The following is a 22752-nucleotide window of genomic DNA, read 5'->3' on the forward strand; positions in this document are numbered from 1 at the left end:
AGATATTGAAAGCTTTCTCAAAGAAGCATTAGCATCTAAAGGTATATCGTTTAGCCTGAAACCAAATAATAATACTTTACGTAGTGTCATTCAGTGCAGTCAAAAAATACATTTTAAACCAGAAGATTCTATTGGATCAATTTTAGGCTTCACTAGACGTACGCTCGTTGTAAACGAAACACATAGTTCTGACTTACCCGTCACTTTTCTCAAAGTCAACGCTTTACGTGTAGAGTGTAATATTACTACAGGCTCTTACATAAACGATCGCAAAGTACATACTATATATGAATTTTTCCCAGCAGTCCCTCCTGGATATAAGATTATAGAAGTTCCCTCTCAAGTCATTTACCTTCCAGTCGCTGTGAGGAGCATTGATCTTTTTCAAATTCGTATAGTTGATCAAGACGGAAACCTAGTTAACTTTCGAGGAGAAGTCATCACAGTGCGAGTACATATAAAGACCATATCTTAGTAATGGGTATCATTTACAATATAAAGACCGGTCGAGGCTATATTAAGAGACAAAAATGTCAATCAACAACCAGCCAACCCAGAGGACTGCGGTTCGATTCTCCGGTCTATCTCTTCATTTTTTTCAAAAATCGTCGCTATTTTCTATTCGTTTTATTTTCAATGTAGCAAGTAAATTGTCAATAATATATATTTATAACTTTAAAAAAAACACATTTTAATTTAATTAGACAGAAAGCACTAGGTATAGGGTCCTTAGGGATTAGGAGCCCTAGAAATCTTCCTCAAAAATTATAACTAATTATTAACATTAATAACAATTAACATGGAAGGGTTGGGCCAGGGAATCAAAGGGTTAAACCAGGGACCCCCCACGAATATTGTTAATAATAATTTTTAACAATAACAATTATTATTAACATGAAAGGGTTAAGCCAGGGGGGCCAAAGGGTTACTGACCCCCGCAGGTATGCTGGAACATACATTGTTATACTACTTCTGTCTCTCTTCGTGCAGGTGCGAATAAGATCATCTAGTAGAGCTTGAGCGCGTGCCTCGTGCTTGATGAAGCATCTTTAAAAATGTTTGGAAGCTAAAGTCTGTTAAGTTCGAGAATATTCGTAATTCAAGGAGCTTTGTACTTTCGTAAAAAGTTGGATTGTTCTTTAAACTGAAATTTTATACCCGTCAAGTCTAAGAAAGGTTTTCAGCGCACAGTTTGACAGTTGTTGAAGAGCTGTACAAATTTATTGCATATGTTCCTCGAACGATGATGAAGCAATCAGGATATCATTGTTTGTAGACAATATTGATGATTTATTCGAATGCCTAAGTTTCGTTTCTCAAACCAAAATGTGGCTCCGAGTGTCATCGCCCATACACTTTTATAAAATGTAGATACGCGTAATAAAAGATGCTTAACCTAAATTTTGAATCCAATTAACTTCACTTAACACTTATGGACAGATTATGGGTTATCCAACCTAGATTCGTACCTAAGTACCTATACTAAAAAAGGAAGAAGAACAAAACAAGATAGTTAAATAACTATTGTGCAGTGAAGTCGAGGTTATAAGTTAAAGTGTACATCTCGGAAAGTAGTATACGAGGATATAAATGTTCAAAAAGTAAGGTGACTTTGTATTTTTAAGAACAAATATTTATTTATTTATCAATATTTATGTTGTCCCCTCAAAGTAATCCCCACTTTTCGGTATAGCCTTGAACTCTTCCAGCGATGCAGTCTTTATCTCTTCAATCGTTGCAAATCTCCGTCCTTTCATAGGTCTCTTTAGTTTTGGGAAAAAGAAAAAGTCACATGGGGCCAAATCCGGTGAATATGGTGGCTGAGGCATGATTGTGGTGTTGTTTTTGACCAAAAAATCTCTCACAAGCAAAGATGAGTAAGCAGTGGCATTATCGTGATGCAAAAACCATGAATTGTTTTTCCACAATTCTGGGCGTTTTCTTCGTATTGCTACTCGCAAACGGCGCATAACTTCAAGATAATACTGTTTATTGACCGTACGTCCATATGGTAAGAACTCCTGATGCACCACGCCATGGTAATCGAAGAAAACAGTGAGCAAAACTTTGACATTTGGTCGAACTTGGCGTGCTTTTTTCGCTCTTGGCTCATCTGGGCTCTTCCATTGGGACGATTGGACTTTGGTTTCGATATCATAACCATATACCCAAGATTCGTCATCAGTTATGACCCTTTTGAGTAAATCTGGGTCGTCGTTGACGTCATTCAACAGCTCTTGAGCGATGCTCATGTGACGGTTCTTTTGGTCAAAATTTAGCAATTTCGGAACAAACTTCGCTGACACACGTCTCATGCCCAAAACGTTAGAAAAAATTTCATGGTACGAGCCAAGCGATATACCAACATCCTCAGCAACTTCTCTGATAGTGATTCGACGATTTTCCAGAACAATTTTCTTCACTGCTTGAACCTTTTCATCAGTTGTTGACGTGCTTGGGCGTCCAGAGCGAGGCTCGTCATTGGCATCTTCCCGGCCATCTTGGAAGAGTTTGTACCACTTGTAAACGTTTTTTTTACTCAGAACAGTTTCACCGTATGCCATCGTCTACATTTCAAGTGTTTCGGAGCACTTTATTTTATTTTTTACACAAAATTTGATGCAAATCCTTTGATCCATATTTTTCGATAGCAAGAAATCGCCGAGCACGCAAAACACTTATAACCTTTACGCTTCTCACAACCAAACAAACATGCTATACACTTGAAACTTGGTACAGATGTTCGGGAAGAGTGTACCAACATAACAAAACAAAAAAATCGATAATCGAAAGTACGCTGCCCGTGAAATTTGAAAAGTCACGTTACTTTTTTAACACATCTCGTATATGTAACATATTAAAATATAAAATTAAAAATACTTGTATGCGGCCACTATCACCCTTTAAATAGATATCTTGATAAGTGACAAGCCACCTAACAAATTAAATTACTAACTTGATTGATGAAATTCGAAATTCTGACGAAACTCGCTGGTGATGCCACGACCAATAAGCGAATTAAAATAAAATTTGATTTCCGTCCACATTGAAAAATAAATAAGAGTAGAGGTAGATCTTTCTCATCAATCTATGCTAGCCGACTTAGTGGGGGGGGGGGGGGGGTGAGAGAGGGTAAATAGCGACGAAAGTAGGAGATAAAATGAGGACGCTGTACTCTTCTAATTTACATATTGACCAATGACGAAATATTCAAAGGGCGCTATCGATATCCGAATTAGCATATCGGCCAATAATAGGATTTCTTTTCGGAAAGAGGAGAGGAAAGATGATCTTTGACCGCGAAAAGCCGTTTCTCGTCCATTTTACCGCTGATTTCCAAATTAGACGGAAGCAAGTGTGCCAGTTTTCGCTGCCGTAATTTCGTTCGTCGAGTCCCTCAGCGGAAATCTGTAAGTAGGTAAAGTGCCACTCACTAAAATTAATTGTGAAGTGCGGTGCGTGATTTTTCTCGGGCGAATAATACCGTCGCGACGCGTGGATTCATCGACGCCGGGAATTTAGTGCTCCGATGGAGTCGCGCTGATCATTCGCCAATCCTCCGAATTTGTCGTGAGTGCTAATATCAAACAAAAAGGATTTTAGTGCTCCGACCGAGTCGCGCTTACCATTCGACAATTTCTATGAATTATCGTGAGTGCTAGAAGCAAAACTAACAGGAACTTAGATAGTGAAATAGGAAATCACGGTTTCAAATTCAGGGATCGAAGGTGTAGACCGTGTAGATTCAATCCACCGGAACGGGTGGATCTGTACCACCGCGCATTGAGTCGTGTTGAGCTGCGCTGACCATCCGCTATTTAGACGGTCATTGTATGTGTATTCTGGAATAAAGGAAAATCAAGTGTGACCGATTTTCTTAATATTACGTCTCGTTAACCCCTCCCCTCCTTTTCCTACATGCTGATATTATTTTCGCCGCGGACGGTTAATAATGAAAAGTCCTTGTTCACGATTTTCGGTTCCGACAGTAGGTTACATGCGCGCGAAATCGAACGAATCTCTGACTTGAGACGAGGAGTCATAACTTGAGCTGCCGGCACTTCAAGGATACGAGAAGACGAAAAGAATTGAATTGTTGGACACCAATGGCCTGATATCAAGGAAATCGCGGGTCAACGTCTATCTGATCACTCTGCGCAGTCGTACAGTGGGCAAACAAAGATACGCCGTGATATTCTGGCCCTACCCCAGACGATCGCCCTAATTTATGTACGGCGGTCTGACGCCCTTACTATTAGTCGGGGAAAATGGGTCAATCAGGCCTTGTGGCGGAAGCACTTCAAGTGCGCGGCTGAGATCCCCCGAAATTCCCCGCCACAAACACTAGTAAAAGCTAAAATCCTTATGACAGTCAAATAAAGCGACGAAGACTAGCTAAAACGAAGTTGGTTTTTGTAATGCCACAAATCAAAGGATATTAATAACGCACAAATAGAAGGAATAAAATGCAAATCAGGCTCTTTCGTATAATCAATATTACATCTGTAATCTCGGGGAATACAGACAATTTGACTGAATAGCAATCGATAGACGTCAACAAGTAAATTTCGTAAATTAAAACAATACTGACCAGGAGGAGGCAGAAGATGATAAAGACCAATTTGCAGCATTTGCCTTTGATAGTCTCACTGCTGAAATTCTAGAAAAAGGCAGCATTAGGATCATCGAGTCCGGCGCATCTAGATATATGAGCAATAATAAGAAGATATTTGCAAATATGTTTGATTTCAGTCGCGATGTCGCCGTCGAGCGGTGCGGAAGTGCAACCGCCTGACGCATCATCGCTACATAAGCATTTCAAGTGTCATCCAAATACAAAAGTAGGAGCAGTTGTGTGTTTAGTATGTGGAAATTTCTATCATACGAGTGAAATATTAGCAAAAATCAATGCAGGAAATGCAATCAAACTAATAAACAGCTCATTCATAATATGCCAGGAGCATCCAAATTTTGCACTAACATCAAACTTGCCATATGTGGACTTAAGTGAACAAGCTAGTGCTTTCATAACACAATTCAAACTTGTAAGTAGAGAACAAATAAAACAGGAAATATTAAATGAGCTTGTGAATGAAAAGCAAGTTTTAAATGAAAAAGATGATTATATGGATGTAACACAGATCAATGATTTGGATGAATTACAACAATTAAAAGCCGAAAATAACCTATTAAAAGAACTGTACAAAGAAACAAAAGAAAAAAATGAATTGCTCAATGAACTACTAATTAAAGAAAAACAAAATAATAATGCAAATACTAACATTATGAGAAAAACATATGCTGAAACAATTGCACTACCAAAACCTAAGCCCAAAAGAATACCAAGATTAATAATAAAGAAAAAGAGTAATGATAACATAAACTTAGAAAATCAAGTAGCACATTACTTAATTAAAGACAAAAACATACAAACAAAAAGTGTACAAATTAAAAATACTGACACAATAATTATCAACTGCATGACCGAAGAAAATGTCACAGTGTTAGAAAAAACTTTACAAAAAAAACTACCGGCACTTACTGTTCTGAAAGAAGAAATACGTAAACCGATAGTTAAAGTAGTAGGAATTTCTAAAGCTTTCACAACAAATGTAAAAGATATAGAAACTGATATTAATGCATGAAATTTTAGTCAATACGAAGAAAAATGCAAAGTAAATCATGTATTTACAAATGAAAAAAATAAAACAGTAACTGCAATAATAGAAGTTCCATCTATTCTATATAAACATATAAAAAACAATAGTAACAAATTATTTATTGGATGTCAAAACTGTAGAGTCTTTGACGTCATCAACACATATCCGTGTTACAACTGCTCAGGTTTTGGCCACGGCGGCGGAAAGTGTGAAAAAGCAAAAAAGAGCCAACGTGTTATAAATGTGCTGGCAAGCACCAAGCAAAAATGTGTAGTAGCAGCATACTCCAATGTGCAAACTGCATTTTCCACAATGAAACATATAGTAAAAACTACAACGTAAACCATAGTGCAATCGACAGCGAAATGTGTGAAGATTTAAAAATGAAAATAAAAAGGTATATTGAAATGACAGATTATCCAATTCAACCAACCTATCAAAGATATTTTGGTAGAATAAACTTTGAAACAAACACCCGCAAGATATATAACCGTCCGAGAATAAATAACAGTTTATCGTTATCATCATTATCTACTCCAAGTCTAACAGGTAATAAAACCAGGAATACTAAATAGTTTTCTGCAATATTACAATATGGATAACAGCTTATATGACATTATATTTGAAAATGAACATAAAACAGATAATATTGATGATCTAAACAAATATATATGTAAAGAAAATAATATCATTCTTTGTATGAACATCAGAAGCCTAAAATAAAATTACAATAAATAACTAGTATTTCTGAAGAACCTCGAAAAAAAAACCATGTATAATAGTATGCACAGAAACATGGAATTTAGACAATCATGAAATGTTCAATATTCCAGACTATAAAATATATTACAATGAAAGTAAAATAAACAAATCAGATGGAGTTGTTTTGTATATGAAAGAAGAAATCACCGAAATTACAGAATTTCTTGAAATAGATAAATTAAAAATAATTAACTCTAATATTACACTAGAAAACAACAAAAATTTGGTGCTGTCTGCAATTTACAGATCTTATGATTTATCTAAATCTGAATTCCTATTGAATCTCAAAGAATTATTGAAAATAAACAAAAAATATAAAAACAATATTTTAATGGGAGACATTAATTTTGATATATTGAGTGAAGAAATACTAGATCAAGATTTTTTACAAGTACTGCTAGAAAATGGATATTGCCCTAGACTACATACCATAACAAGACCATCCAATATTGATATTAACAAAGGTACATGTATAGATAATTTCTATGTTAGGCTAGGAAAAGGGAAATATAAAACTTACGTCCTCAACGTACCCTTCAATGATCACTACCTAATAATGATGAGTTTAAGGAATAATTATAAATGTACACAAAAAACCAATTTCAAAATAATAAACTATTTTAAACTAAAAAATAAAGCCAAAAGAACTGTTTGGACTGACATACAAATTATAAAAGACCCTAATCTAGCTACGAACAAATTAATAGAAAAAATTCAAACATGTATTACGGTATCATCTAATAACAATAAACACAATAAGAATAAAATGAACCCAAGGAGTAATTAGATAACTAAAGCAATAATGATATCATGTGCACACAAAGAAAAACTTTATAATAATTGGAAAAAAGATCCCAATAATGCAACAAAAAGAGAAAAATATAAAAACTATGTAGAAACTTTAAAAAAGACCATAGATCTAGCTAAAGAAAAATATGAAAAAAATCAAATCAAAACAAATCAACACAATCCACGAAAATTATGGAAAATAATCAACAACAAAATTGGGAAGAAAACCAAAAAAAACAATAACATAAATCATCTATTAATAGGTAATAATAAAATTACAAACTCAAACGACATTGCAGAACAAATGAATACATTTTTCAGTACAGTAGGCAAACAGATATGTGATAATATTAGACAACCAATAAATAGTAACATTACTCTACCATCCATGAACAACAACAGTATTTTTTTACATTTAACAAATAGAATAGAAGTTCAACAAATAATAAGGAAAATGGGCTACAAAAATGGAGGATCTGACGGCATCAACACTCAGGTACTAAAGATGATAATAAACCGTATAAGTGATCCGTTGACCTATATCTTTAATTTATGCTTACAAAAAGAAATATGGCCTGACGAATTAAAAAGTGCTGAAATTATTCCTATCCACAAAACTAAAGAGAAGTATCTACCAACAAACTATAGACCTATATCTTTAATATCAAATATCGCCAAAATTTTTGAAAAATTAATACAAATCAGGATTACAAGTTTTTTCAACAAACATAATTTATTTTCTAATAAACAATTTGGTTTTAGAAAAGGTCTTAGCACCAAAAATGCCCTATACTACCTAACCAACTCAATATACAATCCACTAGACAAAAGTAAATCAATAGCAGCAACTTTCTTGGATCTAGCGAAAGCTTTTGACACTGTGGACCACAAAATTCTACTCAAAAAACTCTATAGATATGGAATTAGAGGTAGTGCGTATAAACTTATCAAAAGCTATCTAAGTAATAGGAAACAAAGAGTTAAAATTAATGGTGAATATAGTCAATATCAACACGTCAACATTGGCGTACCACAAGGTAGAATATTGGGACCTTTATTTTTCATAATCTACATTAATGATATGTTACAATTGCTACCAAATGATAATGTGTTGGCTTTTGCTGATGACACGGTAATTATCGTGAAAGGTGAAACATGGCATGAAGTCGAAAGAAATATGAACTTCTACTTAAACAAAATATCCATTTGGCTAGAATTGAATAAACTGTCACTAAACATTGACAAAACAGTATACATGGCATTTGGAAATAACTGCAATAGCAACTCAACATATCTACATATAAATATAAAAGGTGCATCCATTCGAAAAGTTGATAACACTAAGTACCTTGGAGTGCATTTCGATAGCCATATGAGATCGGACATGCATACAAACATGCTTTACAATAGACTAAAATATCTAACTTATATTTTCTACAAATTATCTAGGATAATGAGCACAGATAATCTACGTATGATTTACTATGCACTTTTCCATAGCATAACAACATACGGTATTATAGCATGGGGTGGAGCATACATTGGAAGACTCAAATATTTACAAACTCTACAAACACGACTATTACAAATAATAAATAAAAACAAGTTTATAAATGAAAAAAATCCACTAAATATAGATCAAACATTCACCATGGAATCTCTAGCGTATCACTATGTCAACCTGCAAGATATGTTCCTGAAGAAAAATTCCGTAACAAGGAAAAAAACTATACAGCCCCTTAAAAGAAAATTAACAATCAGCATTAAAGATAGCTATACAAGAGCTTTAGCCACCTTCAATCAACTACCCTCTCACCTCAAAACTTTAAATAGCAATACAAAAACAATAAAGGACAAAATAAAAAAATGGATAAAAGGCCATCCATTCTAGATAGAGAAATACAATGAACCACAAAATACATTGCAACAATTTACATCAAATATATTACAAACTAAAGCAACAAGGGAACTTTGATAATAGTCTAAATTCAGCATTGGAAGTCCATGTGGATATGGATAAGGATAAGTTTCTCTTCGATGTAAGGACATATTTGTGTTCACAAGGCACTTGTACACTTCATCACAATCGTTCTCATCGTCGAATGTCTGAATATAACATGAAAAAAATTAATGTATCAGATAACTACAGAAAAATAATAGAAACAATTGCAAATGTGATTAACATAGCATGGAACTCACAACGGATAACTATTAATACCAAAACAAAAAACGGACTCAAAGAGGGAAAAAGAAACGAAACTTACATTCTAACAAAAACAGATACAACCAACATAAATTTCATTAATAAATGTGAATATAAACAATTAATTGGTAAAAAACATATACATTTTATAAAAGAAGAAAACAAAGAAGATCACAAAGAACCAAATACAGATAAAGTAAGATAGAACCCCATAGAAACAGTATTTAAACAAATAGATGACATTGCAGACAATAATAGTATGAAAATAGAAACAAGTAAACCAAAAAATACACCAGGAAAACCGATTCTACAAACAAATAATATTCGAATGACCTATGGAGACATCAATTATCTTGGAAACAATAAAGCATTATTATACTTTTATAGAGGTATCAGAGGATATCAAACTTTCACTAATTAATTGTACTCACTTGAACAACAACCTAAATATAAAGATTTGATAGTCTTAGATGACATAGTATTCACAGCAACATGTAAATGTGATTCACATAGACAGCATACTGAAATGTTCCCTCACTATAGAGTCACGTGTGCTACAGGACTTACTTGTCCTGTTAGACTAAATACATACGAAAGAATATCATACGCAAGAAAAATGAAAGCATCAATGACGACAATCGTAACGGCCAGACAAATGTTAATCAGATATTGGAGATAGAAGAACAAAATCGAAGATATTTGGTGAAGTAAGCTTTTATAGGAAGCATTCTTGCTACCAATATTAAGCCATACTTTTAAAACAAACTCCGTACCTCTAAAACAAAAACTTTTTTTTTTATTATTTTTTTTTCTTAATTTCTCTTTGCTTTTTTTTATTTTTTTCCTAATTTTCTTTAAGTGTTTAGTAGTTTTAAAATACCAGACCAGCGAACAGGTTTATCCTCTGCCGGGTTACAAATTTGTAATGTAAAATTGTATAATTATTACTACTTGTTGTAATATTTTGTACTATACTCTGGTTAATAATAATAATAATAATAATAATGCGTAACTTTCAATTGTGACATATCACGGCTATGAACAAGAGCAAGTTGCTGGTTAAAGGCGAAGAAAAAATTGTTATATAACTAAGGAATATAATATTTATTTTTCAAATGTTTTGTATGTCCATAAAGTAGCAATAAATCTTATTTCAGTTACAGGAATCAACAGATAGGTATACATAACGCCTTTTAAGGATAAAGAATGTGTAATGATAAAAGAGATCTCCCCATATATACTAAAAGTATGGTGTCAACGGCATATATAAGCTATTGATTGATTCGGCGAGTAACGGAATAAAGTAAAACCAATATGTAATATGGGATTCTGTCATCCCAGCTTACTCTATCTCAGATAGGCTATTAACTCATCTCAACTATAATACAAATCTATAGTTACAAGGGGGGGGGTCAATAAGTCTTTACAAAATACAAGAGATGGCGCTCGTCACGCTTAAATTATGATGTTTTTGACAAGCAATACTACCAACTAGATATCGTAAAAGTTTCGGCTCGATTCATTAAGTCGTTTTTTTGGTGAGCGTTGGTTGAACAAAAAGTTATTGGTTTATTTGAAAAATGGAAAAAATAGAGTTTTGAGCGGTGATAAAACATTTTCATTTGAAAGGCCTTACACCAAAAGAAATCACAGTTGAGTTGAACGCCCTTCGTGGCAAGTTTGCCCCTGTGTTCAAGACTGTTTATAACTGGGTAGATGAATTTAAACGCGGCCGTACAACAACAAAAGATGAACCTCGTTCAGGCCGCTCCATAGAAGTGAGTATACCCGAAATTGTCAACAAAATCCACGATATGATATTGAGTGATAGAAAATTAAAATTGCTAGAATTAGTTGAGGCCACAGGGGTATCAAAGGGTACAATCATTTCAATTGTGCATGAAAAATTGGAGATGAAAAAAATATCAGCAAAATGGATGCCGCGTTTGCTCACTGTTGAAAACAAATGAACCCGCGTTGTCACCTCCGAAGCTCTTTTGGCACGCATACCTCGTAATCCGGAAGACTTTTGGCGTCTACTCGTAACTGTCGACGAAACATGGGTACACCACTACACTCCTGAAACCAAAGAACAGTCCAAACAATGGATTACCGCAGGAGAACCAGCCCCAAAGAAGGCAAAGGCAGTAAAGTCAGCTGGCAAGATTATGGCCACAGTTTTCTGGGATGCGTATGGAATCATCTACATCTACGACTTGGAAAAAAGCCAGACGATCACTGGATAATATTATGCGTCATTATTACGTTAGCTGAAAGAAAAAATCAGAGAAAAACGTCCTCACTTGAACAAAAAAAAATGCCCCTTTCTTCAAAACAATGCTCGAGTTCACATGTGTGCAGTTTCGATGGTAAAAATTAACGATTTAAAGTTCGAATTAATTGCCCATCCACCATATTCACCTGATTTGGCTCCCAGTAACTTTTTCTTATTTCCTAACCTCAAAAAATGGCTTGCCGGACAACGATTCACGTCGAATGAAGAAGTCATCGCCGAAACAAATGCCTATTTTGAGGTTTTTCAGAAATCATATTTTTCTGATGGCTTAAAAAACTGGAAGGCCGTTTAATAAAATGTATCGACCTTCAAAGAGATTACATTGAAAAATAAAAAAAAAATTACATACGCAAAACTTTTTTTTCCTTCTTTTTGCAAAGACTTATTGACCCCCCCCCCCCTCCGCGTATATCAAGGTGCAGCTGATAGTATTCTCATATTTACAGGGTTAGAGGCAATGCGAAACTTGTTCTTCTGGAAAGATGTGTAAAAATACTTTTGAATTAAATTCCAAAAAAACAAATAAAGTTCTACAAATTTTACGCACTGATCTCTGTTGTATAAGTCCTAAGTCGAGAGATCAATTTCAACATTACTGAGATACTTTTAACAATTATTGATTATTACAGAATAAGAGATATTGGCTACTTTCTATAAAATAAGTTAGACGCCTACAAGATTTGTATTCACTTTAAAAACAAAGTCGTAAACTAAACTGGAAAAGTAATACGAAAAGTAATTCTTACGAAGTGACAAAGGTACTCGGTACACAAACAACAAATTTCAACAACTATTAGATAAATCTGGAATAGGTCGAAAATTCACTGTTGCAGAAAATCTAGAATAAAATGGACGGGTCGAACAAATGAATTGCAAAGCTAGGTATATGATTCAAGACGCAGAGTTGAAAAAAAGTTTTTGGGCCGAAGCTATTGCCACACCTGCTCATATAAATAACCGCACCTTATTTAACTTAAGTTCTTTACTTAACATCATAATCTTAATTAACTTAAGAGATATGAATCTACTGTTGTATAAGTATCAATCGGGGGGGAGGGGGGCGAGTTGATCTATGTTTGGATACATAGATGTATGTATTTCCACTCTTACGTGAGCTGCTGCGAGTATTAGTCGCCCATAGATTCTTATATAATGTATGTGTTTAATGTCTCTCTGTTGTTCTTTGCATAATTAAAGACGCTTAATCTAAATCTTCTGGAATTTAATAACCTCCACTTGACTTTTGTCTATATATGGGAATTCATTTTTTTTTATTTTAGCAGTTTAAATTTTTATACAAACTTTATTATGATAAGTATAAAGATAGAAAAAATTAAAATATGTACATGGAAATGGTACAGTATAGTTTACGTAGAGCAAAATATAAACAGATTATCTTTTTTAGAGTAAGTTCAGTCGAAGTTACCGTGAGAGTTTACAATTTTTCAAGAAAGAGAATAAAATTTTGTTTATTTTTACACTAGGGTTTGACAGGAAAATGGAGAAGGTATATGATGGGGTATATTTTAATTTTTGCAAGTCACTAGCCAATGATGTGCGTTAACTGATGTACAAGGGATATTTCTAGAGAATGTGATTCAGGTTCTCTGTATCGTTGCCACACTGGTAGTCTGCGTGTTATAAGCCTAACTTGTAGAATGAGGTGTTGAGGTTATAGTGTTTAGAACGGCATCTGTTGACCGTGGTAATTACTTCCACCGGAAGGTTCAGATCAGCGAACCATGGCTTAGAGTCGGATCTGAAGTACTTTGAAAAATATTCTATGCCCGTGAATTGAGCTTGCGAAGAGAGAATGGAGTATATATTAGAGGAGGAGAGTGTTTTGTATTTTTCTCGGAAGTCGGTATAAGGGACTTTGAATGAATTTTCGGTATCTAATAGAGAGGCTTCTGTTGTTAGCTCGTTAACATTTTCGTTGCCTTGAATAATGCAAAGTAATGTAGTAGAAGTGAATAATGTTTGGGCTGAGCCTGGTGAATTAAAGACATTTCTTTTCTTATTTCATATATGTAAGAGTTGTCGTGAGCAGACATATCGTGATATTTTAGGGCAAGAAGGGTACTTACATAATGAATCTAAGAAGATGCAAAAGATTATTTGGAGCAATGTCAAGAACTTGTAAAACAGCGAGGCACTCAAAGGTGATTATAGAGGCGTTATAGCATAAACTAGTAGTGACACTTGTTTAGGCAGTGCAGATACAAGTACTTCCTATTGAAGCAGAGTGGGGAGAGTTGCCATCTATGAAAAAAGCAATCGAGTCACTGTTAGCGATTAAGTTATCAATCTAAAGCTCGGGTTTGTTGAGCATTTTATGAAGCTGCCAAAGTCTGTTATGATGTTTAAGTTGACAATAATAGAGTCGTATTCTTGAATGTACATTTTGTAACCAACGTTAGCATAATGTTATCTAAGTTTCGGAGGTCATTGATGCACGAGAAAATGAGTTACTGGTTTTGTAAAAGGCGGTGGATGGGGTTTTAAAGTTTTATTTACAATCGATTAATTTTTTGATACGTAGGAATCGTAGTATTGGAAATTATTTTGAGTAAGTAGCTAGAGCACAAAATCTTTTTTCGCTCTTGTATTGAAGATAGTTTTGATTCTGCGAGGAGGGTATTGGCAGGGATACTTCCCCGGAACCCTAGGACCAGTCTCAAGAAAATGCAATTTTCTCGAGTTTTTCGATTGGTTTATCTTGCGTGGGAGTAAATGAGGCAGCCGTAGTGTAGGCAAGAACGAACATAGCACCATGTACATCTCACAAATTTTATAAGGTTGAGAGAGCGTAGTATTTTAGCAAGTACGTGATCGTAAAATTTAACTTGTAGTCGAGAATTACGCCTAAAAACCTTAAGAATTGGCTAGAAAATAGAGAGACATTGTTAATAGTAATTTCGGAAAATTCTGCGGAATATTTTGATTATTAAATTGCATGAAGATAATTTTAGTCGGACAAAGTTCAAGACCTATGTCGGAGAGATTTAGATCTATGTTGATAACAGTTTTTTTCTAGTAGGTTAGTACATGATTTAGCCTGTTGGCTAAGGTTGGAAAATTGCGAGATATTTACACTTTTAGGCAGACCGTTAACGACCTCGGCAACGTACGAGTATATACAATAAAATAGAGGGCTCAACACGCCCCCTTGCGAAACACCTTGATTTGTTGTTCTGGTTGCAGAACCTAGATTGTCAGTGTGAATGATATAATTGGACAGTAGGAATTGGATAAATGTAATGAGATTGAAAGGGCAGCTTATTTTTGCCAGCTTTTCTAGTAAAAATTCTATTTTTATTTTGTTAAAGACATCATTGACATCTACGAATGCAGCCAGTCGCAGTTGCTATTTGTGAAGGCTTCTATGGCATATACAAGAAAGTTTGTAAGGTTGTCGGAAGTAGGTTGGTCTTTTCGGAAGCCCTTTTGATTGATAGAGGTGAATTTGAAAAGCTCTCTGCCGGGCACAGTGAATGCCGTAACTTCACAGCTTTCAGATGTAAGCGGTACATGCCAGTAACCGTTTTTTTAAATTGATGCTGGAAATATTTTTCGCCCCACGTAGCTAGTCTTGCTTTGCGTTGACTTGGGGGAGCTGGTATGCGTCTTTTTCGGAGGTTTCGTTTACCTTGCGGAAGTCGATGGAAAACCGTAGTTCGCCATCTTTCTTTTTACATATGACTACTAGAGAGCTCCATGAACTTTTAGATCGACGAACTTCTCCCGTTTTTAATATTTTGTCGAGTTCTGAGTTGAAGATTGCTAGTTTTGCCGGGTTACATGGTCTGTGGCACTTGCTTAGTCTCTTGATTGGTCGGTCTTTAATTTAATCTTGTATGTACAGAGTTGTATTGGATCTGTTATATCGGTGAACATGTGTTTTTGTGTTGCCACTAGACTATTTAATTGGTTTATCTCGTATTTTATTACTACTGTGGGCAAAAAGTAAGGTGAATTTGTTTGTAAAATGAAAAATCTTTATTTATTCTTCTACATCAATGTCATCCCCTTCGAAGTAATCCCCTCCCGATAAAATACACTTATGCCAACGTTTTTTCCAATCCTCGAAACATGCCAAATAGTCCCTTTCCGGTACAGCCATCAGCGCCTTCTTCGATTCAGCTCTTATCTCCTCAATCGACTCGAAACGCGTTCCCCGGAGTGGTCTCTTGAGTTTTGGGAATAGCCAGAAGTCACACGGAGCCAAATCAGGCGAATACGGTGGTTGCGGAACGATATGCGTCGAATTTTTGGCGAAATGGTCACGAAGAACGAGTGCAGTGTGAGATGGTGCATTATCGTGATGCAAAAACCAAGAGTTGTTGGCCCATAATTCTGGTCTTTTTAGACGAATTGCTTCACGCAAACGACGCATAACGCTCAAATAATATTCCTTATTAACAGTTTGGCCGGGTGGAAGGAATTCATAGTGCACCACACCACGAAAATCGAAGAAAACTGTCATCATGACCTTGATTTTTGAACGACTTTGACGTGCTCTTTTCGGTCTGGCCTCGCCTTTAGCACGATATTCGCTTGATTGGTCGGTTGTTTCAGGGTCGTAAGCATAAATCCAAGTCTCATCTCCCGTAATCATGCATTTGAGCTTGTCCTGATAGTCAGAAAGCATTGTTTCACACACATCAACGCGGCGACTTTTTTGCAAGAAATTGAGCGTTTTCGGTACCAAACGAGATTTGACTTTTCGTAGGCCCAAATGGTCTTTCAAAATTGTTTTCACAGATCCTTCTGATATTCCGATCATATCAGTAAGGTCTCTAACAGTCAACCGACGATTTTCGAGCACTAATTCCTTCACTTTATTGACGTGTTGGTCATCTGTTGACGTCGATGGTCGTCCGGAGCGCTCCAAGTCATCAACACGTTCTCGACCCTCTTTGAAGTCTTTGTACCACTTATAAACATTTTTCTGCGACATGGTAGAATCACCAAAGGCCTTTCGCAACATCCTCAACGTTTCCGCAGCCGAAATTTCATTCCGCAAACAAAATTTGATGGCACTTCTTTGCTCAATTAAATCAGACATTGTAAAAATCGAAACATGCACTATTGGTCGTTTGGTAAACACAAGCGTAAATATATTACTGATGATGACATTGACATGAAATTTGTCCCAGATGTCATTCGCAGTCCTACCAACTCAAGAAAAAAAGAACTAGCCCGAAATGTTAAGCCCGCGAAGTTTAAATTGAAAATTCACCTTACTTTTTGCCCACAGTAGTATATCATCGATGCTTCTTAAATTGTTGACGGTGTATATCTCGTATGAAGTGTAGTTGATACTCAGTTTTAGTTCAACATCATTTAGGGTGATTTTAATGTTAAAGGCGAAGAGTGTCCATGTCAAGAAATATATCACACCCCAAAGTATTCATTGCGTAGAATCGGTGCGTTATCGTTTTATTATAGTGCTTGATGTTGCCAGCCGTTGTACCTGTGAGATGGTTTCGGTGTCGTCCGTTATTCCGACTTTGTAGTAGTCATTTTCTGTGAATGACCATCTGTGAGTTTCTATGTTTTATTTGACGCGTTCATTGATGAACGAATCTATTGAGCCATTATCTAGGAGCGTGAGATAACTACGGCCTTTATTATGACGTTTCCATAGTATCGGTTGTCTTTGTGGGCCGGTCGGTTATTGGGCCGGATCTGTTTCTGTTTTTTCGTTTGATGCATTTGTAGTCGCAGGTTAACACGTCCTTTTTTCCACACCAGGAGTAAAATTTGATGTGGTTATTTGTGCAGTTCGTGCAGTTGTGACCTTGCTACTTGCAGTCACAGCAACATTCGGTGTGTTTATATGCTTGGGTCACTGCTAACGTATTATATTTGGTGGTTGCTTTAAGGTTTTGAGTTGTCTTTTGTATTTGGTGGTATTGATGGCAGGTTGAAAACCTCATCAATAAAGCTATTATACTATTATACAATACTAAATTTTATATACTCAATAGTAGTGATTATGGCTCCAATCTTATATTAGTAATACATTTAACATTGTATGCTTTTTGATGCCTCTCTAAAAATACCCGTGAATATTTTTTAAATTTAACGGGTTTAATATTCTGATAATTAGTTTCCGTTTCTTGCATGCTTCTTAAATATAAAAATGTATTCTATATTTTATTCTATTCATTTTTTTTTTCTTTCTACAAAATTTAACACGATAATATAAATTTCAGTATCGTAAGTGGTTGTGGTTTTCAGAGGTGGATTTCACTCCTTAAAAGTGGATGTCAGTCTATAAAAAAAAAGTGTCGAATATTTTTTCGAGTATTACAACATATCCAAAAATCATTAAAATCGGTGGGGTCGGGTTAGGGTGATACCTTGTAAGAGCAACGAAGTACTGGCGCACCAAAATGATTGAGCATTTAAGAGTGGTGAAAATTGAAAAATAGGAAAGGCGAACCATTGAAGTTTCGTTCACGTATTTGAACACCTTTATCACAAATTGAACATAAAACATGACTGTACATCTAGTAGTGTAACAGTTAACGATTATAGCTATCGATACGTTCACGATTCAACCACACTAAATATGTGGGAGCGAACGATATATTTAATTAATATATTTATATACGAGGTGTGATCAAAAAGTAAGGTGAATTTTGAAATTTAGCGGGCTACGTCCGTTCGATCTTCGACTTTTTTATTTGGTTATGTCGGTACACTCGTCTAGAACATACGTTCCAAATTTCAGCTTTGTAGTATGTTTGGTTTGTTTGTGAGAGGCATCAAGGTTAGAAGTGTTTTGCGTGCTCCACGATTTGCTGCTGTCTATAAACATGGATCAAAGAGTTTACATTAAATTTTGTGTGAAAAATGGAATCAAATGTTCTAAAACACTTGAAATGCTGAAAGTGGCATACGGTGAATCTACTTTAAGCCAAAAAAATGTTTACAAGTGGTATAAACTCTTTCAAGAAGGCCGAGAAGACACCGACGACGACCCTCGTTCTGGACGCCCCAGCACATCAACAACTGATGAGAATGTTGAAGAAGTGAAGAAAATAGTGTTGGGAAATCGTCGAATTACCATTAGAGAAATTGCTGATGATATTGGCTTCTCATTTGGTTCGTGCCAATCAATTTTGACGAGTGTTTTAGACATGAGACGTGTGTCAGCGAAGTTTGTTCCGAAATTGCTCAATTTCGACCAAAAGAAACGTCGCGTGAGCATCGCCCAAGAGCTACTGAATGACGTCAACGATGATCCAGATTTACTCACCAGGGTTATAACAGGTGACGAAACATGGGTATACGGTTATGACGTCGAGACTAAGACTCAATCGTCCTAGTGGAGGTATTCTGGATCACCAAGACCAAAAAAAGCACGCCAAGTTCGATCAAATGTAAAGGTTTTGCTTACAGTTTTCTTTGACTGCAGGGGCGTGGTGCATCATGAGTTCTTGCCACAGGGTAGAATAGTAAATAAGGAATATTACCTGCAAATTATGCGCAATTTGCGCGAAGCAATCCGCCAGAAACGTCCGAATTTGTGGAAAAATAAAAATTGGCTTTTGCACCATGATAACGCCCCTGCTCACACATCGTTGCTTGTGCGCGAATTTTTGGCTAAAACCAACACAGTAACGATGCCACAGGCACCGTATTCCCCAGATCTGGCCCCTTGTGACTTCTTCTTGTTTCCAAAACTGAAGAGGCCCATGAAAGGACGGCGTTTTACCACGATTGAGGAGATAAAGACGGCATCGAAGGATGAACTAAACAAGATCACAAAAAATGATTTTTTGAAATGCTTTGAGGATTGGAAAAAGCGTTGGCACAAGTGCATTATATCCGAGGGGGATTACTTTGAAGGAGATAAAATAAAAATTGATGAATAAATAAATATTTTTTGAGAAAAATAAAAATTCACCTTACTTTTTGATCACACCTCGTATAGTTTTACACACACAGACACACACACACACACACATATGTATATATAGATACATATGTATATACGACCCGTATATACATACGTGCTTAATAAGACGGCGGTTAGCTTTGCATTGAGGGATTTTGTGTGACTATTTTCCGAAATTGCACCGTATTTCCTCCCTGTTATAGTAGATGAGCCTTACCGCAAAGAACAAATTAAATCGATATTAACACAACCATGCTTGGAACTTAAAAACCGATGACGCAGTTTATTTTATAATTTAGAGTGACTCTCTAACGCTTGTTTGAATAATAACAAAAATACTGATTCAACCCATAGAAAAAAAAACAGTGAGCATAGCGTTTTATAGGTTGAGGAAAAAGTATGGGAACCCCGGAAAATTCGGAAAACCGCATGAGGTTATCATTAAACAATGGTCATACCCTATGTACGAGGGTGGTCCGATAAGTACTTAGCCTACAGAAGAAAAACGAAAATTTTGGAAAAGTGGCGTTTTATTTTTTAACATAGTCTCCTTTTAGTTCGATACACTTGACCCAGTGATGCTCCAAATTCTTTAACCCGTCTGAAAAATACGTTTCCTCGAGGTCTGAAAAGTAGGCTTCCGTGGCAGTGATTACCTCCTCATTCGACTCAAATTTCTGCCCGGCGAGTGAATTTTTCAGGTTTGGAAACAAAAAGAAGTCGCACGGGGCTAAATCTGGAGAATACAGTGGATGGGGCAGCAGTTCATAGCCTAATTCAACCAATTTGGCCATAGTGACGGCGGAGGTGTGAGCCAGTGCGTTGTCATGGTGGAAGAGCACTTTTTTCTTCGCCAAATGGGGCCGTTTTTTCTGCAATTCGACGTCGAATCGGCCCAATAATTCGGCATAGTTCAGCCCTGTGACCGTTTTGCCCCTCTCCAGGTAGTCAATGTAGATCACACCTTGTGAATCCCAGAAAACGGTGGCCATCACCTTTCCGGCCGATGGGGCAGTCTTCGCCTTCGGAGCACTTTTGCCGGGTAAAGTCGACTGTTTCGACTGTTCCTTGGTCTCTGGTGTATACCAGTGGATCCATGTTTCGTCGACTGTCACAAAACGACGCAGAAACTCCTTCGGATTGCGCTTAAGCAGCATCAGACATTGCTCTGAAGTTGTCTCACGGTTGCGCTTGTTGTCCGGAGTGAGCAAACGCGACAGCCATCGCGCCGACAGCTTTCTCATGCCCAAAATTTCATGCAGGACATGACCCACGCGGTCTTTTGAGATGCCTACGATCTTAGCTATCTCGCGCACGTTTAATCGTCGATCTGCCACTACGAGATCGTGAATTTTTGTCACGTTATCCTCCGTGGTAGCCGTTTTCGGAGCACCTGGACGTGGCTCTTCAAAAATCGACGTGCGACCATGTTGAAACTCGTTAAACCAATTTTTGACGGTCGCCATCGAAGGAGAAGAGTCACCGTACACAGTATCCAAGCGCTTTTTGATTTCGCTGCGCGATTTCCCTTCCCAAAACAAGAATGAAATCACCGACCGATACTGCTCTTTTTCCATTTTTCAAAAATCAACGGACACACTTGCTTTCACACGCTCTCAAAAATAAACTACAATTCCGATCCGGCTGAAATCTTGACAGTAACCATCGAGAAGGTTGTACTACGTGATAGAATGTTTCTTTTGGGAGAGTGGCGCCATCAGGCGGTGAAGCTAAGTACTTATCGGACCACCCTTGTAACTTTCAACGAGGAAGCCAACGGTGATCTCTGACTTGATCTTAAACCTCATTTTCAAACTAATTTCAAGGTCAATCTTATTTTTTCATATGGGAACGCCTATTTTTTATACTAGAATCAAAAAGAGCGATAAATTTTACGGGTGGGTACGATTAAAAGATAGCGTGACCCCTAATCCTCCTTGAAATCATGTATTTTCAAAATCATCACATCTTAACGCCTGAATAGCTGAAACAATCTGATTTCACAAAAGTTACATCATTCAAATTTCCTTTGATAACAAAGGGATCTATTATTGTATCGCCTACCATTTATGCCCATACATTTAATTTTTGAGGATATTGAGTGTGACTTTCTCTTATCCAATGAGGATTTTGTCGTACCAATATCTAAGGTTACGGCGATTAACTTCGCCATTTAATTAACATGTAGCTTCGTTTGAGAAAATAATATTTTTTTAAAAATACAAAAACAGGGTTGATTTTTGCTAGAAAACGAATAAAAAGCAATTTGAAGATCTGTCTTTCTCGTATTTTTTTGGAATTTTGAAAAAAGAAGACAACTCTTTTTTCACACTGCACAGTTCATCTGGATCTCATTTTTTTTCGCAATCATCTTTCATTTAAAAAAATAAAAAGTCACTACTTTGAGCATAAAATATCATTAAAATTATCAACAAAATTTACATTTTCTCTTCTTTCATGGTCTGTAAAGCTAATTGTTTATTAGAAATACAAAATTATTTTGAAGGTATTTGAAAGAAGTGAAAATTTAAAAATAAAATAGAAGTCCTTTTACAAATAATAATTGAGAAATTGTTATCATTTAGATTTTAAAATCTTATTTGTTCTTGACTTCTACTAATTAAAAGTTGAAACCATATTTTGTTGTTTTGATAGTAAATAGGCTCTAGAAAAAAAAATACTTAACCAATAAAAAAATCCAAATTTGACAAATTCGTCAAATATTTCATAGTTCTTTTTTTAGTTACAATAACAATATTAAATTTTTGTTTTTTTCAAACTTTTAAAATGTTTTGTTTGTCCGAAAGAGAACGAATATCTCTTCTAATGATGAGGGGTTAGGGTGATCAGCAAAGGTCGTATTCTAATGTTGTTAATCTCTTTAATACTATAGAACGTTTCGAAACGGCGATGGCGAAACTCCTTTTTCTAAATCCACAGTTTTAAAAACCTTAAGACGTTTTCAAGAAACGGGGTCTATTAAAAATCGTTCTGTTACTGGAAGACCATGAACTGCAACAAATGAAGAAAAATGTTTAGATTTTTTACTGTCTTTTGTGGAAAATCCACATGAATCATCTCGATCAGTAGCTTTACAACAGGAGATCGATAAAAAATCTCTTCTTAAAAT

The 22752-nt window shown here is 35.9% G+C and overlaps 1 protein-coding gene across 3 annotated transcripts in view; it reads left to right on the forward strand.

The window, feature by feature from the left end:
• Positions 1 to 22752, forward strand: part of LOC131674380 (uncharacterized) — a 107941-nt gene that overhangs the window by 35960 nt on the left and 49229 nt on the right. The window lies entirely within an intron of this gene.

This window comes from Phymastichus coffea, unplaced genomic scaffold (assembly GCF_024137745.1).
Source record: "Phymastichus coffea isolate CEN01 unplaced genomic scaffold, Cenicafe_Pcof_1.1 PCOF00001, whole genome shotgun sequence".
Classification (NCBI taxonomy): Eukaryota; Metazoa; Arthropoda; class Insecta; order Hymenoptera; family Eulophidae; genus Phymastichus; species Phymastichus coffea.